The following is an 11193-nucleotide window of genomic DNA, read 5'->3' as shown; positions in this document are numbered from 1 at the left end:
TTGCAGACATACAGAGTGATGAAAACTTTGAGTCATCCGATGCAAACATTCTCAGATGAGGTCAAGGAAGGTTGACCAACACTCTGTCTTCTTGTTTCACACTGTAAACAAGTGTCCTTTCTGTGGTCTATTTAGTGGCACATTTTTTGCATTTTTATTTTTGTTGGTGATTTCACTACTTAAGATTGCCCCACGCACAAGGCTGAAGTGCTGTCTAGTGTTCCCATGAGCAAGAGGGCTGTGATGAACCTCATGGAGAAAACACGTGTTAGAGAAGCTTCGTTCAGACATGAGTCATAGCACTAACGGCCATATGCTCAGTGTTACTGAATCAACAATATATAATACATAAACTGTCTTCAAACAGAAACACACACAAAACAAGCTTAATGAAAATGCCAGCAGAGGTTCTTAGCAATCTAGCCCTGTATCTCCCTTAGGAGCAATGGTTCCATATTCTCTAATTCAGTGTTCACTATGACTCTCTAGAGTATAACTATATGTGAATAATGGGAATCAGTTGTGTGTGTGTACACATGTACACACATATGTACATGTCCATATATGTGTGTATTATATTCATGTACATAGTACAAATGTGGCAAGTGATGAATCTAGATAAAGGGCATATGGATGTTCACTGTTCTTTAATCTTTCTGTGAATTTAATTTTTTCAAAAAAATGTTGGTAAACACACACACATGCACAAACTTGATCTGTTAAGGGGTTGTAAGATCAATTTAGATGGTCTGACCTGCATTTTTTCAATAAAAGAGACTAGAATTGAATAGAACGTATCAGTGCTTCACATGTAATAAAATTAAGTACTTTTTATGAAACTTGTTTTCAGACAGCATGTAGATGTGTATTTATTTGCTGGATTGTGAAGTACAATGTTTTCCTTATTATGATTTATGGTTCAAAGAAATTTGAAAGTCACGAGCCTACAGGACCAAAGACATCCATCTGCCAGGTACCCTCTGTCATCTGCTCTTCTCTACAAGGTGTCTCTGCTCCAGGTCCTCCCAGCATGCACGTCCAGAGCCAGTTCTCTTCCCAGGCTGGCCCCATCGTGGGCTGTGGCTCCTCCCTCTCTGCTCTCACCCTTTCCATTGTCCTCTGCTTCTCCATCACCCACCCCTTTCCACAGCTCCTTTCAGGCACCTATAGTCATGCTGTAGTCTCATGCTATCACTCCTGGGGCCAAGAGACCCTTTGCTATAAGGCTCCACTAACCTATTACTCAGCCATCATCAAGCGCTTGTGCTTATCTCTGATCAGTGCAACATGGAGACAGATATGGAGTCTATGAGAACAGAAAGGAGAGGAAATCAAGGAAAGCTTCCAGAGGGAGGTGCTAGTTCTGGTGTCCAGACTCTCCTTTACTAAATAACTAACAGAGTCCTGTATGAAAAATAAAAATGTGGAGTCATGTTGATGCCAAGACAAGTGTCGGCCAGGCCAGGTGGCTCACACCTGTAATCCCAGAACTTTGGGAGGCCAAGGTGGGTGGATCACCTGAGGTCAGCTGATCAAGACCAGCCTGGCCAACATGGTAAAACCCCATCTCTACTAAAAATACAAAAATCAGCCGGGTGTGGTGGCATGCGGCTGTAACCCCAGGTACTCAGGAGGCTGAGGCAGGAGAATCAGCTTGAACCTGGGAGGCAGAGGTTGCAGTGAGCCGAGATCATGCCACTGCACTCCAGCCTGAGCGACCAAGCGAGACTCCTTCTTAAAAAAAAAAAAAAAAGAAAAGAAAAGACAGGAGTCAGCATGGTAAAGGAGTGCAAAGACAAGAGATTCAAGGCAAAGGGAACAGCTAGCATAGAAGAGGGAAGTAGCAGCAAGAAGGGAATTGGGGGCAGGGGTGTCAGAAGTGTGATAACCCAATAAGTTAGGTTCCCTTCCTGATGTCTCAGAGACCAAAAAGAATACTGTAGCTTCTTCAAGTTACAGGAAGCCACCAGTGAGTAGGATGGAAACCACACACTGATCTATTAACAGGCACTCAAGACTCAGGAAATAGAAGGTATCTTGCTAATTGGGAAAATATTTCCTCATTTCAGCTTAATGTGGTACTAGACAGCTCCCTGTAAAGTGTCTGTTCTTGAGATAGGTGTTTACATTTACTCTTAGGCTCAAAAACAAAGTCAGCTAAAGTAATGAATGTGAAGGACACATCTTGGAACACCAGACCCCCTTCTCCACCTTCAGCTCAGGTCTGTTCCCAAAGCCTTCCGACCCCCAGCAGATGCCAGGACGTTCTTCTGGCCTGAATGTCTCAGGCTGGGGGAGGGAGACAGGTGGAGAGGAGGGAAGGGAGGTACTCCCGGTAGGAAAGAGGGTGATTCCAGGAGGAGGTAGAAGGAAGCACAGGGGCAGGGGGCAGGGGAGGACCTGGGATGGCCCCAGAGAAGTCCTAATTCCTCCTGCGCTTTCCCCGGGACCGAGGGAAGTCTAGGGTATAAAATGGAGAAAGATTGTAAATGAGGAGGGAAGGAATTGCGGACTCAGAGGAAGATATGACCCCTTGAGTAGCTCTGTAGCTTAGGGGGGGATGCTCTTGAGGGGATTCCATCCTGCTTAGCCCTGAAGCTTAGAGAAAATCTCTGAACATAAGCTCAAGAGCATAAATTCTGAGGCAGGACTTGGGGCAAAGTGAAGCAAATGAGGCAGACAAGGCCAAGGCACAGAAGGGGTTGTGTACCTGCAAGGAGCCAGGACCTTATTCTGCAGGACGATGCTCTTGATCTTGGCTGGTCTGCTGAATTGCAAAGTAAGGTTTTTTAAAATATGCCATCCAGGCCCTTTCCACACTTGCCAAATTAGAATCTACAGGTACTCAATGACCTGACATATTTTATCTCTACTGTTATGTTATGGCTCACTGAGGGAAGATCAGTGGGTTTTAAGAAATAGCTGGTTCAAGTAGAAAGGCTATCGGCCAGGCCCCATAGCACAAGATCGGCAGGGGAGCCCCATGAGGACAGCGGTGCTTTCCTTTGCCCACTCCAGGCCACATGATCCTGCCTTGGCTTCTTTCTGTGGGTTTGCTCCCCTGTCCATCTTCAATGCAGATTTCCCTAAATCTTACTGCTTATCTTCAGCTTGCACACACCTATTGCTCCATATAACATTTTAATTCAAGAGCTCACTGCCATCCAGCCGTGGTTCCTGAGTCTCTTGGTAGGAAGTATTTAGAGAGAACCATTGGTTTCTGTCCAGCTGATGGACTAGCTCTCCTGGGTCAAATCACTTAGGAATTGGAAATGGAGTAAGAACCAGGTTCTTATAGAACGTAAGTGCCCACATAAGCCCACCCACTTCAGCGGAGGTAATCAGAGCTGAGAAGACAACATAAACCACTCTCATTACAGCCCTGCACAGATAGTATTCTATAAAAGCAGCAGAAAGTTGTGGCTTAGAAAAATTCGGCCTTCTTAGAAAAATATACTGTCTTCACAAATTACTGAAATCATGAAGAAGAATATAAATTGTGCTCTGAAGGTAGTTAGATGAAGTCAAACAGAAAGCTACTGAAAGCACAGAAAAAATGAGTTGGTTGCACAATGAAAGGCAAGCTGAGCTCCAGGTTCAATTGCTCACTAACTGGCCGTGTGACCTTGGGCAGGTCCTTCTCCCTCTCTGGGCCTTCCTTTCCCTTGTCTGTAAAACAAGAAGACTGAATGATAAGACCTCTTCTTGCTCCAATATGTAATGTGTTTGAAAATGGTCTGTGCTCTTTGCTAACTGCAATTGATGGGCAATCTTGTATAAATGAATTTCACAATCCAAGGGCTAACTAGAAACAAGTTACCTATGAGATGAGAAGGCTGGCCCATGTAGGAGTTTGTTACATTTGTCCTCTGAGTCCACACAGACCTATTCGCATGGACTCTATTTGCTAAGGGCCTGTCTCCTTATGCTATCTGCCTTTGTCCTGTCCATTCTAGTGTTTTCTCACAATGCAACCTGGGAAAACTCAGTGCCTAGTTGCTCCCAGGCAAGGATGAAACAAATGGGACCCTGCAGACTGAGGTTCCCTGCAAGGAGAAAATACTTGGTATTCGTGGATCCAAAATAGCTATCAGTGGTTTTCTTGAGTGAATTCCAAAACATCTAAGTATATGGTACATGAGATGCCAATGTATTCCAGATCAATTAAGGTCCTTTGGCCTCTCAATGAGAACCTTCTTGCATTTAACATTCACTTTTTGAAAACCTGCAGTAATTCTGAGCACCCCACTAATCCCTGTGCCTGCCATCTCTCTGCAAAGAAATCTCTGCCCTCCTTGCTGGTTCTCTTTTGTCCCATTGGTCATCGACCACCTACCATTTATAATTTCTTTAAGTTGAAGTCTCAAGCTGGTGTCCTATGGGAACAAATCCAGCAATCACGTTTGGTCTGCACAGCATTGGCCAGCATTGTGGTACTGCCATTGTTGTTGTAAAATCTTGAATTAGGCATGGCTTTTAAAACTTAGGAGATTCCACATGTTCTGGTTTTCTATTGCTGCATAACAAACCACCCAAACTTAGTGGCATAAAACACAACCGCTTCTCATGCTCATGCGGGTCAGGAATTTGGACAGAGTACACCATGAGTTGCTTGTCTCTGCTCCCTGACATCTGGGAGCTCAGCAGGGAGGACCCAAACAGCTGGAGTAGTTTAAAGAGCTGAAGGTGCTGCTCAGAGCAGTGCTATCACTGGTATTCCCAGGATTCGTCTAAATGAGCCCCAGTTTATTTAAAATGTAACTATTAAAACATGAACCAGATGGCATTTATTCACTTTAAGAAAAGAGCCAAAATTGTATTTCCTTTTCTGTTGTTGTTGTTGTTGTTGTTGTTGTTTTGTTTAGAGTTGGGGTCTCACTCTGTCACTCAGGCTGGAGTGCAGTGGTATGATCCTGGCTCACTGCAACCTTGACCTCCGGGCTCAAGCAATCCTCCCACCTCAGCATCCCAAGTAGCTGGGACTACAGACATGTGCCACTGTGCCTGGCTAATTTTTTTAATTTTTTTTTAAAGTAGCAACAGGGTCTTGCTATGTTGCCTAGGCTGGTCTCAAACCCCTGAACTCAAGTCATCCTCACACCACAGCCTCCCAAAATTTTGGGATTACAGGTGTGATTCACCACACACAGCCCTAAATTATATTTCTTAAATGAGAGAGTACAATAGCAGCAAACATAAAGACTTCTCTTCACCATCCTCAAAAGGAGGCACTGCTGAAAACCTCTCCTTTCAGGGCCTCCTTATTGGCATATTGGGTGTTACATTTTTGCCTAGGAAGTATCCCCACAATGAATCTAAGCTCCTTGCCCACACACACTGAAGAGGAAGACTTCCAGACATTGTAAAGCCTTTTCACACCTCTCCTGGGCCTGGTTTCCCTGCTCACTTCAACCTGGTGGTTAATTATTTTTATGCATATTTTCTGGGTCTCTTGACCTTTTGTGACAGATGTTAATGAATATTGCCAAAGAGCAATTTTGGCGTATACTCAAAATTCGTATTCTCATCCTCAAATATCAGGCCCCAAGCTGTCTATTTCACCATTGTCTGTTGCTTTAATAAATATTTCACATTCTTTTAATGTGTCATAACCTAATGAGTTTGTTGTTATGCTTCACATTTTATCCAATGAGACCTAGGAACCATAAATTTGGGGTTGCATAATTATTAGTGGACTCCTGAGACTTTTATTTGCTTAAATGCAAAATACTTCTCATACTTTCAGTGAGTTGAAATGGCTCTCTTAATACAGTACCAGATTCAACAAATCCCTTCTAAATGTTATGCTTCCTCTTGATGTTAAATTTCTGTTTTTTAATGGACAGAAGTGGTCAGTGTTACGAAAATGATTAAAAGTCTTCGGTCCTGTGGGGATCACAAAATTCCACTGCGCATTATCGGGGAATCTGCCCCGATATTCACGTAGGTTCTTTTTTATTTTCCTTAAGCGTTGGTCAGCTTGAGAAATAAAGGGACAGAGTACAAAACAGAGAAATTTTAAAGCTGGGTGTCCGGGGGAGACATCACATGTCGGTAGGTTCCGTGATGCCCCACAAGCCGCAAAAACCATTAAGTTTTTATTAGGGATTTTCAAAAGGGGAGGGAGTGCACGAATAGGTGTGGGTCACAGACATCAAGTACTTTACAAGGTAATAGAATATCACAAGGCAAGCGGAGGCAGGGCAAGATCACAGGACCACAGGACCGAGGCAAAATTAAAATTGCTAATGAGGTTTCGGGCATCATTGTCATTGATAACATCTTATCAGGAGACAGGGTTTTGAGAGCAACCAGTCTGACCAAAATTATTAGGTGGGAATTTCCTCTTCCTAATAAGCCTGGGAGCGCTATGGGAGACTGGAGTCTATTTCACCTCTGCAGTCTCGACCATAAGACACAGGCGCACGTGGGGGAGCTGTTTATAAGCCTATATCTCCAGGTGCATATTCTCTTTCTCAGGGATGTTCCTTGCTGAGAAAAAGAATTCAGCAGTATTTCTCCCATTTGCTTTTGAAAGAAGAGAAATATGGCTCTGTTCTGCCCGGCTCACCGGAGTTCAGAGTTTAAGGTTATCTCTCTTATTCCCTGAACAATTGCTGTTATCCTGTTCTTTTTTTCAAGGTGCCCAGATTTCATATTGCTCAAACACACATGCTGTACAATTTGTGCAGTTAACGCAATTATCACATGGTCCTAAGGCGACATACATCCTCCTTAGCTGACAGGATTAAGAGATTAAAGTAAAGACAGGCATAGGAAATCACAAGGGTATTGATTGGGGAAGTGATAAGTGTCCATTTAATCTTTACAATTTATGTTTAAAGACTGCAGTAAAGACAGGCATAAGAAATTATAAATGTATTAATTTGGGGAACTAATAAATGTCCATGAAATCTTCACAATCCATGTTCTTCTGCCATGGCTTCAGCTGGTCCCTCTGTTTGGGGTCCCTGACTTCCCACAACAGCACATGCCCTATCCCAAGGGAAGTCCAACCAGCCCTCCCTGTGTCCGGTGGAGACAAGGAAGGCGCTGCTGTCACACAGGCTTTGGTGTGAGACAGACCCAGCTTCAAATCCATGCTGGGAATCTTTGGGAAAGACTGGGTCATACTTCTCACAACAGGAAAATCAGGATAGTGATGTCTGCACCTCACAAGGCTGTGGGGAGAACTGAGTATCTCTTAGCTGTCTCATATGGTTTAGTGGTTTAGTGCTTAAGCTGTGAAGTCAGAAAAACTTTGACTCAAATCCTGGCACCAGGACTTACTAGTTGGGTAACCTTGCGCAAGTCACTGAAGCTATCAGCCTTAACTTCTTCATCTCTAAAATGGGACTGGTAATAGTGCTGCCTATTGTTGAAGAGTATAAATGAGGTAAGAATATATGTAAAATGCTAAGTCCAATGTCAGGCACACAGTAGTCCGTGCTATCTATACTAGCTTCTTTCCCTTCCTCTTAGTCCATGTTCTTCTAGACCCCACTGCCCCTGCACCTGAACTTTATCTTAATCCTGGTTTTCTAGGGCCTGGATTTTTCAAGTATTCTGTTTGTGTGTCAGAATGACAGTCCAATATCCAACTTAAGAACCAGGATTATAAAGCCCCAAGGGTCTGATCCCAATGTTAAGAGCCCATTTCCAGCACATGGTGGGCTCCTGGGGTCACAGAGGACCCTGCTTTATCTGGAAAGTTGCTACCACCTGGGTAGGAGATCAAGAAACAACCAGCCTCAGTTTGGCAGCAGCCTCGCGCTAAGCGAAGGAAAAGGCAGACTGGAGAGGCCTCTCTCCTGCAGTCCACATGGCTGTGGTGGCCAAGGAAGCTGGAGGAGGAGAGGCAGAGTCAAGAGGCAGCAGGCCCCTCCTCTTCTTTTACACAGCTCCTTCTTGACAAGCGTGAACCCCTGCGAGGACCCCTGCTTCCCAAACCCTGCACCCCAGCATGGTGCTCCATGTCTCAGTTTATAACAAGTGCCTGCTTTATGGCCACACTTCATAGAAGCCTATAGAGAACCATCTACATGAGGGGGCCTCTCCAGGGTCACTCAGCTGGTTAGAGGCAGTGCCCGCATTAGAAGCCAGGTCTCGGCCGGGCACGGTGGCTCGTGCCTGTAATCCCAGCACTTTGGGAAGCCTAGGAGGGCAGATCACGAGGTCAAGAGATTGAGACCATCCTGGCCAACATGGTGAAACCCCGTCTCTACTAAAAATACAGAAAAAAAAAAAATTAGCTGGGTGTGGTGGTGCACGGCTATAGTCCCAGCTACTCAGGAGGCTGAGGCAGGAGAATCGCTTGAACCCAGGAGGAGGAAGTTGCAGTGAACTGAGATCATGCCACTGCACTCCAGCCTGGCGACAAAGCAAGACTCCATCTCAAAGAAGCCAGGTCCCAACTGAGTCACCTGGTTCTTGAATGGTTACTTTATCTGTGACCCCAGATAAAGATTTGTGTTGGAGGAGGGGCAGAGATTATTTATATTTGTGTATACAGCATATGCATACACTGATATACACCCTTTGACATATCCTATTTTTATAGCTACCATTTATTGAACATTTCCCAAGTGCTAGATACTAATTAAATCTTCATAATATCGCTATGAACTTGTTGTTGTTATTCTTACTTTATAGGGTTGTTTTTTGACAGAGTCTCACTCTGTCCCAGGCTGGAGTACAGTGACACAATCTCAGCTCACTGCAACCTTCACCTCCTGGGTTCAAACAATTCTCTCACCTTAGCCTCCCAAGCAGCTGGGATTACAGGCACGCACCACCATGCCCGACTAATTTTTGTATTTTTTTAGTAGAGATGGGGTTTCACCATGTTGGCCAGGCTGGTCTTGAACTCCTGACATCAAATGATCCACCTACCCTCAGCCTCCCAAAGTGCTGGGATTACAGGCATGAGCCACCATGCCCCGCTCTTACTTTATAGTTTATTTAAATGAAGTTCAGAGAAGTCAAGCGACTCACCCAAAGTCACACTGCTGAAGTGAGTAACTGAGCCAGAGTTAGAATTCAGACATGCACACTCCAAAGCCTGACTCTTCACCACCAAGAAACTGTCTTTAAAATTCAGAAATGAAGTTGTGTTAAAAGGGCAGGCTGCTACTGGGTAACTTTTTATTTCCATAGAAATTGAATCATGGTAATCATTCCATGAAGCTTCTTGCGAATCAGAGAAGAAGGTGAATAAAGACACCCAAGTCTTTGGGAGCTGAGAACAGTCTGCTTAGGGTCACGGGAGAGGCACAGAGGGCAGAGATCAGGATCTGGGAGAGGCCAAGCCAGAGGTTGGAGGGTGAGATCAGGAACAGAGAAGAGCATGGCCAAGTAGGGTATCACAGGTCCTCACGAGGAGCATCCTCAACCACACAGGCACCAAAACAAATGGCCCACGGACCTAAAGGCTTGGTGAGGTGGCACCTCCTCTCCCTTCCTGAGCTGGCTGGCAAGATCTTATAAATGGTAGGCGTCAAGGCATCCAAAGTTACCTGCAAGGTCATCCTTCATACAGAGCACCAGGTACTATACCAGTCATGCTTTATAAGTAATTTTTAAATCCTAGTGACAGCTCTGCAGGTAGGCATCCATGTCCCCAGTTTATCTATGAGGAATCAGGCTTTGAGAAGCTAAGAAACGTGTCACTCAGTGACAGACAGAACTCACCTTCTGTCCCCCTCTACACCACACAGTGTGGACAAAACATTGATCATCTATACACCTGAGCATCATATTAAGCCCGCTGTTGGTCACTGACACATCACCGGTCTCACATTTCTTTTTCCTTTTTTTTTTTTTTTTTGAGACGGAGTCTCACTTTGTTATCCAGGCTGGAGTGCGGTGGCGTGATCTTGGCTCACTGCAACCTCTGCCTCACACATTCAAGCAATTCTCCTGCCTCAGCCTCCCGAGTAGCTAGGACTATAGGCATGTGCCACCAAGCCCAGCTAAGTTTTTACATGTTTAGTAGAGACGGGGTTTCACCATATTGGCCAGGCTGGTCTCAAACTCCTGACCTCAGGTGATCCACCCGCGTCAGCCTCCCAAAGTGCTAGGGTTACAGGTGTGAGCTACCATGCCCAGCCTCTCATTTTTTTCTCACTGGAAAAAAAGTTTGCTATCACTTTAGGGAAAATGATTCCGTTTTCTCAGTACTGCCTGCTCCTTTTAGTTATAGAGCTCTCTCCATGCGCCTTTCTGTCCAGCTTGCCATCACCATTCAGGCAGCTACCTACCTACTTGCCTACCTGCCTGCCTGCCTGCCTACTTACCTACCGTCAGCCCCAGGCTTCGTTGCCTGCCTAAATTCCCGGGCTGCAGCAGACCAGCCTCCATCAGTCCCACTGCAGTTGATAAATTGGCCTTTTTGCTGGAGTTGTACCAAAAATTTCTCCATCTGTCTTTGCCAGAATGCATGTTTCCAATTATGTGAAACTCTTCAGGAGAAGTTAACTCCTTTTTGAATTGGTTAAATCAAAAACGCGGTGTTTGGGAAAGCACTGCCAGTGCTGCAGGGGCCCGTGCTGGGGCCCACCAAGCCAGCCACCGCAGGATGACATGCTGCACCACAGGGCTCCTTTCTTAGGCTCCATTTTCTCTCATTTGTGGACAAAATAGGGGTATCCATTGTGGGGAAATGGGTCTCTGTGGTCACCGAATCTTGGGTAAGTGGCTGGAGGCAGGAAGGGTGGGTGCGCCTCACCCCTCACTCACTCCCACACCTTTGCTTTCCCAAGGCAATGTGGAAGCAGGATTCTGGATGGGTAGTGCAAAGGAGGTGCAAACCTTAATGTCAGGCTGCCTGGTAAAGAGTTTTTAAATGAGGTGACGCACGCTTCCCCCTTCTCAGCTGAGAGCCTGGCCCTTCCCTCCCCGACTCTGAAGGCCTCGGCCTCCTCCCAGCCTCTGGCTGTCCACACTTATGAATTTGTCTCTCTCCCTTCCTCTCTCCTGTCTTGAGCCCCGTCTCCCTCCCCACCACACATTCGCACTGAGATTTCCACAAACACCAAAGCAAGAAGCATGGAAGGTTCAAGGGGCCAGAGACCACGTCTGCCACCCTTTGCTGTCCCCCAGAGAGATTTCCTCCAGCCAGCAGTCTCATCTCCTTCAGCCCCACTCCGGTTTCACATAGGCCGAGGGCCAAAGCGTTGGTGCCAAATTCAAAGT

This window comes from Pan troglodytes, chromosome 9 (genome assembly GCF_028858775.2).
Source record: "Pan troglodytes isolate AG18354 chromosome 9, NHGRI_mPanTro3-v2.0_pri, whole genome shotgun sequence".
In the NCBI taxonomy this organism is placed as follows: domain Eukaryota; kingdom Metazoa; phylum Chordata; class Mammalia; order Primates; family Hominidae; genus Pan; species Pan troglodytes.
Note: the sequence above shows the minus strand (reverse complement) of the source record.